The following is a 17312-nucleotide window of genomic DNA, read 5'->3' as shown; positions in this document are numbered from 1 at the left end:
ACGAAGAGTCCCCAAATCTCAATGATTTAAAATAAGATGTATTTCTTACTCACTCATGTCTGTTGTGGGTTGCCCAGTAGCTCTTTCACATCACCCTTATATGAGAACCTGGGATGATTGTCTTTTCATTATCTGGAAGGTTGTCATTATGGCATTATGACCATTATGGCAAGGGGAAGGGATCACAGCAAATCACACACGGGCTCTTAAAGGTTTTTGCCAGGAAAGGACATACATCTCTTCACTCACATTTGACAGACCAAGGTAAGCCACCGCTCTTGCCTAACTTCATGGGGTTGGGAAAATGAAAACCAACAGTGGGCCTGTGAGCCTGGGAAGAGAACTGAAATATTGATGAACAGCCCTAATGATCACCACCTGGCCCTAGTAGGATTGCCAGGAGGGTTAATTTAGTGAATGTAAAACACTAAGCTTAATGCCTGGTACCTTACAAGAACTAAGTAAATGTTAGGGATTGTTATGACTTACATTGGTTACAAACTTTATTCATAATGATGATTTGAACCTTATATCAGCTTGTTACACGTAGTGTAACAAGGAAAATAGAATTTTTGAAATAGAGCCTGTGTCTGGAAGAAAAATAGAGCTGCATGACTTCCTAACCTTGCATGAGGGAAATGCCTCAGTGTGCTACACAGACACAGCATCAGGACCCAGCTGACTTAGGTGTAACAGTAGTCAGTTATTCTTTTCTGTCCAGATGGGAAATTTGTTATTTATAAACTGCTAAATAACAAAGAGGATTGGAATTATACATTTCATGTTACAGAGCCAAGTTCATTATTTTTGAGTGTCCAACCCTGTTTCTGCACATTCCTTTGCACTGTATTCAGCTGCAAAGCCCTGCTTATGGTTCATAGACTCTTCCAGGTTGATGGTAAGCAAGTCATACTATAGTCAAAGCCATTTAGGCAAAAACAGGTCCTCTTGGTTTTTAGAGTCCTCTTTTGTCTTCCTTTTTCCTTGGGAGGAGACATTTCTCTTGCCTTATTTTTTCACTCTTTTCCGCTAAACAGGAAAGAATCGGTCATTGGGTCATTGTGGTGGATGGTTGATTGATTACATTTTACCACAAATGACTTCGTGTGTTAGTTGGCACTTTGATCTTAAATGTGTTATTCTGGCCTGCGAGCTTCTCTACAGTCATCCTTTAGCCTTGGGTCCCCAATGCCCAGAAGCATCTGGAACTTAGTTGGTCTTCATTAACCGTGAATGAAGGACAGAATGACAGGGCAACAAAGGTACAGTCCCCAATTAAAGGAATTTCAGGCATAAAGAGAGAACAAGGGGACATTTTCTCAGTGCAGGGACCCCTGCAATCCTATGCTAATTATCTTTTTTCCTTTCTCCTCATTTCGTTCATCCTCATGGCTGGCAGTGACCACTGAGGAAGCAAGGAGGGGTCTCCCAGATCCTACAGCACTGCTGGACATTGTTGCCTCGAGCCATATTTCTCTAACAACAGCATTGCCTTCCCCACCTCCTTCTATCCCTGAAAAAGCATCCTGTTTTAGAAGAATACAGTCAGCCGTCCCCTCCCCACTGTTGCATCGGAGTAAAGACTGGGTCTGTTAAGGAAATTCCTCCATCTCAGTGGCTCTCAAACTTCAGTAGCGTCAGCATCACCTAGAGGGCTTGTGAAAACAGATCACTGAGCCCATCCCCAGGGTTACTGATGCAGTAGATGGCAGAGGGCCCATGAATCTGCATTTCTAACAAGCTCAGGGGTTATACCAATGCTGTGTTACTTTGAGCGGCACTACTCCATCTGAACTGTTCTGCTGCTCCTTCCAGAAGGAGCACTAATTTTCCAGTGCTAGTTTCTTTCTAGGTACTGGTTTTGCTTCGTTTTTCATGTTGCTTTTGAACTGGTGGAATGTTCCTAATTATTTATCTTTCCGATATCATAATACTTGTCTTCTCTTTTATGTGTCTACCCAAATGTTGTTTTGATTGTTACGGATTATGAATTCCTACGCACGGGAGCTGTCTCATCCCAGAAGACCTTGTAGAGAGAGAAAGCTGAGGGAGTTGCCTGCCCAGCGCTTATGAAGGCTGTATTTGGTCAGTAAAGGGATGGTTTCCTTGTAGCAAACATTTGGAGCCTTTAACCAACTATTTAAGAAACTCATGAGGTTTTTTCTTTTTTTATTATACTCCTGGTATCTAGCTAGTTAGCTGGTCAGCCTTTTTGAAATCATTAAAAAGGAATTACTTCAGCTATATTGGTAGGAGATAAAATTAATGTGTCTGCAGTGTTGCACAAGGAGTTTTATCATTTAGTTGACTGCTTCAAGTTTTAATTTCATGGTATTAGCTCTTAAGTTGATCTTGACGTAACAACAGAGTAATCTGACTTTTGACAATAAAGACACACGTGAGCCTGAAGAAATGAAAGTCCAGATTTTAAGCGATTTTCTGTTTGAGATGTTTATTAATAGATGAGCAAACTAGAAATTACATTAGTTAGACCATAAAATCAGCTCTTTTCCAAATGGCTTATCTGGGTATTTTCTTTATGTATATCTTTTCTCTATGTATATCTCTAGTTACAACAGGGGAATTTGTGTAGCTTAATCAGTACACTGTAAACAGCTGTGTACATTTTGGTGTCTGTTCTCCAGCCATGTGTGTTTGGGTGTGTGTGTGCGTGTATGTAAAATATAAATTTTCGAGTAAATGAGATTGCTACCACATTGTTCTTTTTATATTCAATTAGCATATTTATTGAACATTTCTTCCTGTCATTAAATGATTTTCTAGATTTTAAAACTGACTACATGGTATTCCTTTATTTGAGTGTATTTTATCTATGTATTGGGTGATGTGGTATTTGGGTATTTGTGGTATTTGGTTTTGTTTTGTTTTTTGTTTTTTTTTTTGAGGAACTTGATTACTTCCCACATACTATCTTGAAAATTTGTATGTGTTTCTTGTAAAGGTTAGAAGCTGAACTCATTTTGTCATCACCAACAATCGCAAGTTATTAGTTGATCAAATCATTGTGTTAATATAATTGAAAGGAAAAAAAAATCATGTCAAATTACCCTCTGGAAAGAAAGAAAAAGCTTTTGTATAAACAGTGCTAACAAAAGCCTTTTGCTAACATTTCCTTAGTTTATACTTCTCATCTGATACTTTAGGTGAAAAGTGAAATCTTTAAGATGATTGGGTTTTAAAATATTATCTATAAGTTTAGGGTAACAGGAGTCAGTTTTTCATATCCTTAGTTTTGGAGCGAGATGGTAAAATCTGTAGCAGTAAAAAGATAAAATACCAAAACTTATGCCTCAAAGTAATAAGATATATAAGAAGCTAAATAGATTGAGTGTTGCCATCCATTACTTGCTTTTGGGGATATTTGATCTTTCTTTTATCTATGTATTGGGTGATGTGGTATTTGGGTATTTGTGGTATTTGGTTTTGTTTTTTGGTTTTTTTTGAGGAACTTGATTACTTCCCACATACTATCTTGAAAATTTTTATGTAAGTGGCTCTTGTAAAGGTTAGAAGCTGAACTCATTTTGTCATCACCAAGAATCGCAAGTTATTGAGGGCGTGGCACTATGCCATGCAATTCAGAGATGCATATGATTTCTTTCTTTAAATAATGTATTTTTTCTTTAGTGACACCTTTGTTTTCTATAAATAATGTATTTTTCCTCACTACATCCTAAATTCACGATGGTAAACTCTTCTTTCTCCCCCTCGTGTCCTTGTTTACTCTCAACATTTCCAATTATGCCTCCTTCCCCTAATCCTATTTCTGTTAACAAGCAATACAATTGAAGGAGAAATCATATGATTTTAAGCTAAACAGATCTGGGCTTGAAATCTTGCTCTTCTACTTCCTGGCTGTGTGGTGTTGAGCAAATTACTTACCCTAGCTGAGCCGCAGTGAAACGGTACAGCTTTTCCTCTCTTACAGACTTTTGCTGAAGATTCAATATGATAATATGTATTAAGTTCCTAAAAAAAAAAAAAAAAATCAGAGCTCAATAAACACTAGTACCTTTCTCATTTTTAACTTTTTATTCTTTTCTCAATTTACATCCTCTCCCCCAAAGTCTCCAGATAAATCATTTGAACTTCTTGGCAGTGCTCTTGGAAAAGATTCAGGATAAAACTTTTTCCCTTCTTTCTGGGATTCATTAGTATTAAAAAGTCACCATTTGGGCTTCCCTGGTGGCGCAGTGGTTGAGAGTCCGCCTGCCGATGCAGGGGACACGGGTTCGTGTCCCGGTCCGGGAAGATCCCACATGCCGTGGAGCGGCTGGGCCCGTGAGCCATGGCGGCTGGGCCCGTGAGCCATGGCCGCTGAGCCTGCGCATCCGGAGCCTGTGCTCCGCAATGGGAGAGGCCACAACAGTGAGAGGCCCGCGTACCGCAAAAACGAAGAAAAAAAAAAACTCAGATTGAAGTCATGTGAATTTATAGGAAAGCTCACCCTTGGCATAAACTCATCTTAAATAAGCCCAGGGTTGTTAATGCCTTGAAGAAAAGTTCAATGTAAATATACCTTCTTTAGGTTCAGATTAAGCAGGGAAAAGGCACGTATGAGGTAATCCTTGAGTGCAAGGGTGGTCTCCTTCCTGCCCCTCCATCCAGCTCCTGCCATAAGGCCCTGCCCAGAAGGACCCTCCCACTGGGATGACTCATGGGTCTCTGTAGACACTGGGCTGTGCTGCACACAAAGGATGAAACAGGGTAAATGGAGGAGACAGACAGAGATTTCACTGCAGAGCATGAAAATTAAATAAAATTCAGTCTTGCTCCGTCATCTGTACGAGGAGATAAATATAAATCAGGCTAAGTGGAAGACCCCTTTCCGGAGCCCCAGCCCAGTTTCCCCCTCATAATGAAGCTGAAGATCTCTGTCCAGACTTGGTGGCTGCATGCTTTATGAGAATGATAATTTTGAAGTTGCCAGATAATCTCCATAAGAAACCCATTTGCATAATTGAATCAAAGTTGGAAGGTGAGAGTAACCAAAGGCTCTCAGCAAGGACCGAACTCTGGGGAAAGAAATCAAGCCACACCCCCTCTGAAAGCCAGAAGGGAGTTGTGTGAATAGGTCAGGATGACCCAGGCACAGAGAAAGCTGATCAATCCTGATAAAAGATTTGCTTTACAATATACAGCATTATCCTTGAGCATGTTCTAGATTATAAATTGTTTAAAGGCAGATACCAATTCTTAATTCATGCTTTATGTTGCCTTGCACCCAGTAAATGCAAGCGTTGCCCGGGTAGGTAAGAATTGTTTCCTGTGCTTCAAGATTATGATGTACCATAAGTAAATATTTCATTCCTGAATTTCTGGTTTAGTCTGGTTAGTGATTTTCACCATTTCCTATTTTTTTCAAGTTCTGCATTTTTGCCTCAAAGGCTACATTACACCTGTTTTTAAATTAGCAAGTCCACCGAATTACCCAAATGTCTATTGGGTTGGTCTCCTTTTTAATCTTATTTGACAAGTTACAGCATCCTTTTTTTTGCTCTGTATTTAATTAAGAGTCCCCAAATGGAAATGAAATAAAAGCAGTGCACGCTCCTTGCAAAAACGTGAATAATTTGGATATGTAGAAAGTGAGCATTCTGTTAGGTAGCCCCCGCACTCCCACTCTTCAAACATAAGCACCGTTAACAGTGAGGTTGCCTCCTGAGTTACTTCAGTGCATATTCAAACACGTCTGTATGTTTGACATCAACAGGCCTGGACTCTTATTTCTGTTGTAAAATCTCAAAAATATGATGTGAACATTTTTCTTTATTGGTCTATATCAATCATTTTTGATATCTGCATAATATTCTATTACACAGATGCAGCACAAGCTTCTGTTGATGAACCTTTAAGTTATTTCCAAGCTGTTGCCATTACTGGAGCACTGAATGCATGATTTTATGTGTACTTCTGCAAGTCTTTCTAAAGGATGTCTTCACAGAAGTGAAATGGGGGGGCGTGGCAAGGGGAATGGACAGTTAAACTTTGGAAAGTCATTCCCAAATTAACCTCAAAAAAGTACCAATTTGTCCTCTCATTGCCAGCGTATTAGAGTTTATTTTCGTACACTTCACCAATAAGGGGCATAATCAATCCCTCTTTTTTTCATTTGTGCCAATTAGTAAGTGAAGTTATAACTTTACTTTTGATATTGCTTTAGTTTGCATTTCTTTGCTTGCTACTGAGTTGCCGTTTTCATTTGTTAGCTGGACATTTGTATTTTTTTCTTCTGTGAATTGACCATTAATGTCTTTTGTCCATTTTTCTCTTGGATTGCTATCTCTCACAGGAAATTACCAATGAAGCAAACCATTCTAAAGTATAACTGATATTTGAAGCTGAAAATATCTCAGGCATGATCCCCAAATACCCTACCCTTGTAGAAAGTCGTAATGTGCCTGTGTAATGTTTTTAGAAACACAGTTTTATCCCCTGTTGATGTTAGGTTAGGTCTCTCTTGAATCATTTTTACTGCTAAGCATTCTTTCCAGTCTTTTTCATATTTCTGACATTTCATACAGTCTATCATTCTTCTCAATTTTTCCCTTTTAGCTAATATATTTATTTAGAGTCAGGATTTGTAGAAGATTCAGTCATCCCAGCAACCCCAGGAGGACAATTCCTGTCCTTATATAAATGTTTCTTTAAAAGAAGAGATGAAAAGAAGTAAGGACCTTTAAGGAAATATACAGGAGTTGTTCATGCTTTCAGATAGTTAATGTTTGCACTAATAATCCACAATTTTCTCCCCCAATACGTTTCTCCATCTTGTCCTCCACTTTTCCCACCTTTCCCTCTTCCTTCTTTTCTGCCCTTTGCCCATTTTCTCTGTCTTCCTCTCCCTCAGCAGCTCTGAATCAGTTAATTTTGTCTCCTGGAATTCTAGGTAAAAAGTCTCAGTTAAAACAGGCATTGATTGGTACTTTTTCAGGGGTGAAACAGTAGGCATTCCCATTCAATAGGAGCGAGGCAAGGATGTCCTTCCTGTTGTGTACTTGTTTACCCTTGGTCTCTGGGTAGTGGGGGATAGTTAGATAATAAATTGTAGGTTTAAAATTGGGAAAGGGGAGGCAAAAATATATCTGGATGACATAATTATATTTCTAGAACTAAGAGAATGAATTGAAAAGTTTGTTTATTTAAGTGAGCGAGTTCCGTAAAGTAGCTTAGCACTACATTAATGTACAAAAATCAGTAGCCTTCCTACATCCAAACAACAATCACTTGAAGATAGAAATGATACTGACAGAAAACACCTCAATGTGCAATAGAAACCCAGTGACAAAACACCCAAGAAATAAAAAGTAACAAAAATTAAGAAAGATCTATGTTTAAAAAAACTATAACGTAAAATAAAACCTTTTAGATAAAATGCTGCTGTGGTACAACAACGCCAAGTTTCCCTATAGTTATGTAGAAATTTAGCATGATCCCAATAAAAATACTAACCGGATTTTTAAAAAATCAAATTCTAAAGTTCGTAGGCAACATAAAATGTGTAACAATAGACAAGAAACTTTTGGCAAAGGAGAATGAGAATGGGCTAATCTTATCAGATATTCAAATATGTATTTTAATACAAATGGTAATTAAATGAGTTTGGTTCTGGCAAACTAATAGACTGATTAATGGAGCAGAATGGTAAGTCTTTTTTTTTTAATTTAATTTAATTTATTTTTTTATACAGCAGGTTCTTATTATTTATCCATTTTATACATGTTAGTGTATATATGTCAGTCCCTTAATATTGATCCATATGCACCTGAGATTTGGTATAAGTACTGCTATATGAAAGTAATACGTAATGGAAGTAGCATTTCAAACCGAGAAAGGAGTGACTGATTACCTGTGAACAAAGTAGATCCCTATCTCAGTTCTTACACAAAAAGGAATTCCAGATACATCAGAAAATTAAAATGGAAGATAATTGGCATATAAAATTATTAGAAGAAAACATGGGAACATTTTTAATATAATCTAACACTGAAGAAGGTCTTTCTAATGATTATATGAGGCCATCAATCAACATACTGATAAGGTTAACCACATACAATTGGAATCTTCTGTTTGGTTAAAGATACAATGAAAAAAAGTAAAAATATAAATTGAATATGTTTGCCAGGCATATCACTACCAGAGAGCTGATTTCTTCAGTATATAAACAACTTGTATAAATCAATTGTGAAAAACCAAATGAGAAAATATTCTCCCCCCTCTCTGGAAATAGCTAGGAGAAATCCAACATTCTGCTTACCTCTGGGAAAGGGAACTAGAGAAAACAGGGGTGGGAGAGACTTCTTCACTTTGTACTGTTGGGTTTTTACCCTGAGCACAAGTAATTCCCAAATAGAGAAGATAAGAAAAACACAGACTGGCCAACAAATACTTTTTTTTAAACTGGAAGCCTAAAAATATGTTTTCCTCAATTCCCCTTGCTGCCACTAACCTGTACAAATAGGAGAAGAGAGGGAAGAAAATGAAAATAAAAATAGTTACATGCATCCCCACTGCCGCCTGTATTTTTTTTTTCAATACGTTTACCAATAGTAGAGTTTCTCTAAAGGACCTGTGGCATATGTCCCCTAAATGCTAAGGGGCTTTTGTATTTCCAAGCTTAATAGATTCTTTTTTAGTGTGAGCTGTGGAGTCTGGTCTTGCCATCCCTCACAAGGCCTCTCTTCATACCACTTTCTATTTTGCCTGAAAGGCAATCCTGCTCAGATTTTACTTATGGGGAAAAAAGTAAACTCTCTAGATGGACTTTGAACTATTTCCTAATGTTTTTCTAGGGTTTTAAAAATGCTATGTAGCTTAGAGCTACTAAGCTACAGTTGGAAAACTTTATAAGAAATTTGATGTGCTACCGTACTGTTACCGTGGATTAAAAGATGACATGGCTCACTGCTAATTCAGATGGTGTTTTTGCTCTGGTGAGAGGTGGTTCCTTCTTTACAGTAGAGAAGAAGGTAAGACCTTTTGCATCCTTAACGGTATTGGCACAGCTGTGTTCCATGCAAAACTGACAGACATATACAAGATATTGGCTAGAAAGTGGAGCAACTGGGATTGAAACTTCCTACTGCCCTCCAGCTTTTTCCCTTGTCCTATAGGAATGTCAGCATGTGTTTGGATTTTCCAGACATTTAAAATCACTGGAAAGGACATTACTACTTTTTAGAGTCACACTTTCCAATATCGTCTTCAAAAACATGGTCACCCTACCTGTAAGTGAAGTTACGAAATATGTTCTCCTGCAGAGCAGGGATCTATATAAAAAGTCCAATTTGTGATTTTAAATACTTCAGCTCTTTATGCAGAAATATCTCAGCTAATTTCCTGCATCTTAGTAAATTTGTGACTTCTTTAGTGATAGCTTCTTTACACCAATTTCAAGTCGACTTCCTGTCAGGAAACAAAGTGAACAGGGAGTGTGACGATCCTTCTAAGGACTTGTCCAGATTTGAAGAATTGGGATCCAGGGCGGGGAGTATATTTCTGCTTTGGGGAAAGAGGTTCTGATTTCTTCTGTTCCTGTGGAAAATGTCTCCCACTGGCTCTCAGCAGAGTTTTTTCTAACAGCTCATTATGGATCTGTTATTTGGCCTCCTGAAGATCTTTGTGTTCCATGGGCTTCCTGGCTTTTAGCCCTTGGAAAGAAATTGTTCCACGTCATTGTTGCACAGCTCATAATTGGTTTAGGCCCATATTTTATAGTTTGTCAGGCTGGCAGGTTATGAAAGCATCAATAACAAAAAACATATATAGATTTCCAAATGCATTTTCCATTCCTAGCATTTCTGCATGTTTAGGAGGTACTTGACCATAAAATGATATTTTATCTTTAATGACTGGGTATCACGCTGCTAATTATCAAAAAATTCTGTATTTCCCTTTAGTTCTAGCATTCACGTGGAAGTAGAGCTATACTAAGTATTAAGAAACCGTTCTCGCCATGGTAGGCCAGCAAAGGTCTTCAGAATGTACATAAAATCATAGCTTAAACTTTTTGTCACAAAATTCACATATTGTAAATTTTCACTTTATGTCACCCTTTCAGCATCTTCTCTAGTTCTCATATCCCCAACCCATATTCTTCATTTTTGGTCTGTTTTATGTCCAGGTGTCCCAATGGAAACAGAATGGTGCTTGCAGAATTCATCAGATTACTCAGGCATATGATTTAATTGCATCACTAAGTAAAAATAGCAGATGAACTGGTGTGGGTTTTTCTACCTTGTTTTTATTATTGCTATTATTTTTTGACAGAGACAAGTCTCCAAATCTCAACAAACAGAATGAATTGAAAAGAAAATCATGCTTTGTTCTCTCTGTAACATATTTCCCACCTGTCTCTCTCTTACATACGCTCAACTCTTCTTTGCAACCACCAAATTATTAATGCTTCTGCCACTAAAATACACAGACGCCACTCAGATAGTTTTTGACTCTAAATCCCAGGACAAACTTGCACTCATAATTTCCTTCCCATGTACAGTGGCCCATCATTAATTATTTAACTCAATATATTAAAATATATTTTTAGTTTGCCCACCTGAGCAATGAAAGGGTTAATAATAACAACCAACGAAGAGTTAATAGCTATTGTTTATTGAGAATTTACTGTAAAGTGTAATAGTGAACACTTTATATGCTTCATTTTATCCTCAAGAAGACCTTAAAATCAGACACAGCTGACATCACTGATGTAGACCTTAGTTCCCAGGCACTGAGCTGTGCTTTGCATTTATCATTTCCTTTGCTTTACAACAACCTTATTGGTATTATCCTCGTTTTACAGATGAGGAAACTGAGGCTCCAAAGGTTGAGCCAGTTTTTCAAGGATGGCTATTAAGTGGTGGGTAAGGATTCAAGTCCCCCCAGGTCTTCTGCCCCCAGTGTACTGTATCCTCTGTATTAAAGACGGGTTTTGCCGTTTTATACATGAAGGAACTGAGAGGAGAAAAGTTTAAAACAACTCGTCCAAGGTTGCATGGCTATCAAGTGATAGAGCAAGGGTGTGAACCCGTCGTTCTGATTTCAAGGCCCATGGGCAAAACCATTATGCTACACATTAAAAAATGATTTCTATTCTATTCTTATTTTTTAAACTTTAATATGATTGAGCTATCTGTCACCCATAGGCATTTTCTCTTTCAGCTCTGGTAAAGATATAGATTAGAAATCCTCCTCTAAAAGTTTAAAATGTCTCTACAGGGAAGGAAGTCCTAAAACTGTTCTAGCTTGAACAGAAAATATTTCCATCTGTCACACCTGTGGATACCACATGGGGTTTTAATACAATGCTTTTGTTTGGTCTTGAAGTCATAGATTAATTTTCACTTCCTGTTGGCAGATAGCCTCACTGTCAACTTTTTAAACCTCGAGATTAGAATAAAAATTCAAAGTATACGTAAGACAATATCCAATATATTTAAAATAATAGGCACACTTCAGCTGAGAAGATGAAGAAAAACTGTAGGGCGAGGACTCTTGTGAAACAGTGAGGAACGAAAATGCCTTAGAATCTGCATGGCAAACTCCTACTGATGCACCAGGTCTCCATGAACTGCTGCTGCTTCTTGGAAGCTTCTCTCGATTCCTCCAGATAGTGTGGAAGAGCATTCTCTAGTATAGCTCCATCAGAGCAGTTCATTCATTCTACTTTAAACGTGTACTTTGCTTTCCCACTGGACCCCATACTCCTTGAAATCAAGGATCGGGTGTCGTTATCTTTGTGTCCCTAGTTACTAGCATATTTCAGTCATAGTCAAGCCTTCATCAAGGCAGTTCACAGTCAACAGATAAACTTGCTGAGCACTTAACTACATTCCAGGCACTGAGCGAGGCATGAAAAATAATACAAAGAGGAATATCTAACCAAGAATGAACATTGGCCTGGGAGTCTGAAAACTTAAATTCCAATCCTATTCTTTCTGCTAATTCATTGTTAGATCTTAGACAACATTCCTGTTTTTAGCTGGCTAAAAGGAATGTCTGGATTCAAAGTCTTCTAAAGCTTTCAACTCTGCAAGTCTATTTACTTACCATTACCTTAGATATGAGCATGTGAATGTATTTAGAATCACATCTGGTGTATAACAGGGTCACGTGTGGTCAGAATAGTAGGTCAGTGTGGTCAGAAGAAGACTTAAGTGTACAGAAATAAACTTCCATGGGGCTGTGAATATTCAAAACTTGTATGGATTAGGGCTGTGAAAAGCGAATTCCAGCATGTGCTTAAACTTGTAAAAAGGGTAAAGGACAACAACAATAAGACTTTCAGAAGTATAATCAGAGCAAGAATAGGAGAGGATAAACCTGACAGTTAGATGCGATGGTGTAGTGTTGATACGTGATACACAGGCAGAAATCCTCCTTGTCAAGGAGAAAGAGCTTTCAGCTGAAAGGTGTACAATAAACATGGTCCAGAGGAGAGATGAGCCCAAGGTAGACGAGTAGATGTTAAGTGTGCTTGAAAGAATGCAAGAGTCTGCGTCTGTAGTGGGAAAGGTAGCAAATGAAATTGAATTCCTACTGATGATTTCTGAGCTCTACGATGAGTGGGTACGATGGCAAAGGCCTGGAGATAGCCCAGCAGGATCCTGGTTTGCACAGTGAAGAAGCGGGTGTGTTGTGTGAAATTTTAGCTGCTGATCTTTATAGCTGTTGCTAGAAAGATTGTAGCTGATTTATGAACACTGAGAATGAAAAATAGGACGATTGATATGTAGCTAAAAGTTAACCCGAACTAATTTTTTTTGTTTTGTATTGTTAACAGAAGAATATCTGTCTTTTAGCTTGGCGTTTGACAAAATCGTGATATCTCTTTGGAGAATATGGAAACACTGAGTGTAGCTGACCCTCTCGTTAGGCTAGTTGAATGACCCCCTCAAAAAAACAGCTGCTAATCGTTATATTCTTTAGGCCAGGACACATATTTTGAGCCCTATATCTACTACAGTACCAGATATCAGTTTTTACTGATTACGTGAATGAATATTTACATAAATTAACAATGTCCACCTAGGAGGAGGTCTCTAGGGGAATACCAGAGGGCTTTCTTCAAGTTTCAGAAGTTTGGGTGAAGCCTTGGATCCAGAGAGGCTGATAAACAAAAACTCTGTGCCCAAGTTAACAAAATGAAATTCAGTGTAGAAAAATCCTTCACTTGGATTTTTGAGGAAATAAGCCCCAGCCCTACCCTATCCAGGATGGTAGAGTAAGGAGGGGAGTCGGGGTGGAGAGTGGTCTGTTCTGAGTCTGCACCTTCATATGCTGAAGGTGATCTAGACAGATGTGAGAGGGCAGTGCTCACCCAAGGACGGGTCTTCACCCTCACCTACTCCCCATGAAATGGAAATGGAAGTCAGTTGGTTCATAGTCACAGTTTTAAAGGCACAAAGCATTTTTTAGGGTCTGGTGTTCTGGCAGAAACAGGAATCAAAATAAGAAAACGGACAGGGAAAGAAGACCTCAAGCAAAAGCAAATTCAGAGCAAATTTAGAGGCCCAACCCCTTCTCAAATTCTGTAAGAGCATACGCTCTGGAGCCACCTCTGAGCTGTGTGACCTTAGGCAAGTCACCTAAACTCTCTGAGCCTCAGTTTTCTCATCTGCAAAATAGAGATCATAATGATCATAATGATTGTGTCCACCTCCAGAATTGCTATGAGAATAAATATGTTCTTATACCTAAAACACTTCGAGTGGTGCCTATGAGCCCTGTGTGTCAGCTATTATTACGATTATCGTTATTGTTATTATTAAAACTTAGAAGGATGCTATGATTTGTTACGATAAGAAAACTGTAGTTAACAGGGCCCCTATACTCCAATCCCTTCACCACCAGCAAAAAAAGAAAAGTCGTAAAAGTGTAGGATGGAAGAGACGTGGCTTTGCAGCATAAGTAAAGAAGTAGACTTAAGCTGTTTTTGCATGTACCGAACACAGTGGACCAAGCTGACATTGCAGTTTGAAGATGCTGAGGCCTGTGCATTCACTGCCTCTAGGTTTTATAGTTTCACTAAGTTTCTTATTGCAAAGCTGCCTTTAGCGTCCTCACGCTATTTCCCAATATCAGTCCCTCATTACGGCTTTCATCTACAAGTTGAGATTCATTTTCCTAAGATGACAACAACTGTGTTTTGCATCTTCCTCCAACTCCACTGAGTGTGAGTGTAGCATTCAAGCATTCGGGAATGACTCTTACTCCCTCCCAAGACTTGGCCCTCCCCTTCCTCTCTAGCCTTGCCTGGTTCCCTCCCTCAGTGCCGTGCTGGGTGCCAAAGGCTGGGCAGAGCTCTGTTCCCCGGCCTTTCTTTTTCTTGACCTTACCCGAAGTGCCATTCACTTGATTTTTTTACCGTGATAAATGTTAGAATGCTCTCGCCTGCATGAAGCCTGCTGTCAAGGTCCTCCCTGATTGAAACTTTTATTCTAGGGGTTACCACATTATGTTTTATGTAGGTGTATGAGCCCCTTCATTAGCTTGCAAGCTCTTTGAAGCAGGGACTGAGTTTGCGCACTTTTGCTTTGCCAACTCAGGGTCAGCTTGGGGTCCTGAATCCCAAGAGAGGCTCACGTAGTGTTGAATTGCCTTGATTGGAATCGAGGGAGGACAGACACCCACCCTGAGCTTGCCGATCCTTGGGCGTGTTGGTGCCCCTGTCCGGCTGGCCAGGGCGGACTGGCTGAAGAAGCTGTGTGAGCCTCTGTCTCCCCCTCATTCTCATCTTGATTCATAAACTCCTCCAGGAATCTTTCCTCCCTTCGTTCACACTCTTAAACGGCCCTTGCTTTTTCTTCCTGTCTCTTCTGACTGGCTGTGCTTGCTCACAAAAGAGCCCAGTCACTCACTGCACTTTTCCACCTTCTCTCCTCATCTGTATTTCTCAAACTATTTTTTTTCTCTTCCAGCCCCTTTTCTTCTATCAGCTTCAGGAATAGAAAATGGCATCACTAGCAGAAAATGTTTTCCCAAGTTGGGGAGGACTGGGAATGTGTATGGAATGGGAATTAACCGAGGCTGCTTTTAAACCAGATGCGAGTCTTTTGCCCTTGTTTTCATTCTATTCAGAAAGAGTTTAGACAAAATTCTTATCCTGCCATTATGGAAATAATTGAGTTAGATGGCTCCTATGTAATCTAAGCATTTTTTCAAGAGCTCGAAGCTGTTTTTCGTTCAAGAAAACGTAGGTTGACACTAAGCTTTGTTTTAGCCAAGGTTTGGCAAAGGTTCTAAGCTACGGTATGTATACTTTGATGAATTTCACAGACTAGAGCTATGGGTTATAATATGGTTTGTTCTTCCAATACTCAACTAACTTTAATCTAACTTACAATTCCAATGAAGGCTGGATTTACTCACCAGCCAGTTCAGCTAGCTAAAACTACAGATACCATCCACGACCCTGTTATTTAAGGACAATTCAAAAATCATAAATAGAAATTCAAAAGGAGAGCTTGATTTTGCAAGACAGAATTCGATGCCATGAAGCAACCCTCTCAGAAATTTGCCAGAGACCTTGTGGTTCTTAAAATATTCTCTGTTTTCTACCAGCCAGATTTGGCAGCTTGAGAGCTATTCATCACAAATAATGACAAATATTTTACCAAGTCACAAAATGTTGCTGTTTATTTTGGCATTAAATTTGTTCAAATTTTTAACTAGGAAAGTTAGTATAGTAATATTATGATTATGTAGCAAATCTCAGGAAACGTATTACTCCCTTACTGAGCATTTTAGCAAATATCTCTTGACACTAGCTATGTGTAAGGTATTATATTAAATCTTTCTGATAATAAAAATGTGGATTGAACTTGATGTTTGACCACGAGAAGTGGAAGAACTAAGACATTATAATATGGTGAGTGCCGTAGAACACTTGCTAAAATGCTCTGAGGGATGAACTCGTGTAGGGGTTTGCTTAGTGAGTCAGAGAAGGCTTTATAAAGGAAGTGGAATATCAGCTTCAGCGATTAGCCAGAGGATAATATGTGAAATATGTGAAAAGGGGGATCTAGACAGATGAAACATTATTAACAGAGTCTCAGAAATGGTATAGTATGGAGTACAGGCAATATGGTTGCGTTTTAGTTTTTGTAAATGAAAGAGAGCAGCTGGAGATGAAGCTATATGCAGTAGTTGAATTCATGGGTTTGAAATCCCAGATTAAAACTTTGGTAGGTAGTGGGGAATATTTTATCCATTCTTCCACTCTTTAAACAACTTCGGAACTGTATTTTAGGATAATTAATCTGCCCTCAGCGTGTGAGCTTGATTGTGGAGGAAGAGAAATGGAGTTTGGAAGACCAGTTGGGAAGTTATTATAATGGTCTAGTAAGAGTTCATAAGACCTGCACTAGGCTGGGAAGAGCAGGATTGGAATGAAGGGGTAGAATTGAGAGACATTCTCTAGTGAAAATTTCTAGGAGTTAGAACCTGATTGGAAGATGAGAGGAAGAAGGAAGGGAGGAGTTAAAGGTAACTATGGAGAGTCAAGCCTGAGAACTGAGAGCATTGAAAAAGTCAGACAAGTCAAGTAGTATGGGTGGAAGGTGAGTCCAGCTCTGTGTGCTGTGGGATGGAAGGTGAGTTCAGCTTTGCTAGAGGACCATGAATGTACATATATATGTCCCCCAGTGGAGAGCTGGAAATGTGAAATTGAAACTCAGGCTACAGTTTGAAATACAGACTTGGGACTCATTAGCTTAAAGGAAACGGTGGAAAGCGTGGGAGGGAAAATGAATACCAAAGGAGAGCATAAAGAGAAGATGGCCAAGGACAGGACACTGGAGGGAAGGTGGTCTACTTGTAGGTGAGAGAAGGTGAGCCAGAATCGAAATAGTCAGTAAGGTCAGGGAAGAGACAGAAGACTTAGTATCATAAAAAGCTGGACAAGAGAGAGTTCCAAGAAAGGAAGGGCCAGGTAATATCCATGGAAAGAGAGAAGTGAGGAAGATGAGAATTGAGCAGGAGAAATTAAACGTGGTAGCTAAGAGTTCATTGGTGACCTTCACAAGAATGGTCTTAGAACTGTGAGTTGCTGGAATGTATTCTATTTGCAAATCTAGAGTTTGTTTGGGGCCTATTAAGTGTTCTGGATTTTTCTGTTTCTTTAAAATAACAGATAATGAAGGACGATTGTGTGTGTGTGAGAGAGAGAGACAGAGACAGAGAGAGAGAGAGAGAGACAGAGATAGAGAATATGTGTATCTTGTGACCAAGGAACTGTTTTATATAATAAGTGATAAAATTATTTAAGTAAACTATACCTTGAGCTCACATTT

The 17312-nt window shown here is 38.9% G+C and overlaps 1 protein-coding gene across 2 annotated transcripts in view; it reads left to right on the top strand.

The window, feature by feature from the left end:
* The window catches only part of TMEM200A (transmembrane protein 200A), a 69781-nt gene that overhangs the window by 49243 nt on the left and 3226 nt on the right, over positions 1 to 17312 (top strand). Inside the window, exon 1 of one of the 2 annotated variants that reach the window (XM_032651870.1) lies at positions 1927 to 2085. The exons of the other annotated variant lie outside the window; for it this stretch is intronic. The gene's annotated coding sequence lies outside the window, so the exon portion shown is untranslated. Of the gene's footprint in view, positions 1 to 1926; positions 2086 to 17312 lie in introns of those variants that run through there. 2 annotated transcript variants of the gene reach the window in all.

This window comes from Phocoena sinus, chromosome 12, assembly GCF_008692025.1.
Source record: "Phocoena sinus isolate mPhoSin1 chromosome 12, mPhoSin1.pri, whole genome shotgun sequence".
Classification (NCBI taxonomy): Eukaryota; Metazoa; Chordata; class Mammalia; order Artiodactyla; family Phocoenidae; genus Phocoena; species Phocoena sinus.
The sequence above is the reverse complement of the archived record's forward strand: the minus strand, read 5'-3'. Positions and strand labels throughout refer to the sequence as shown.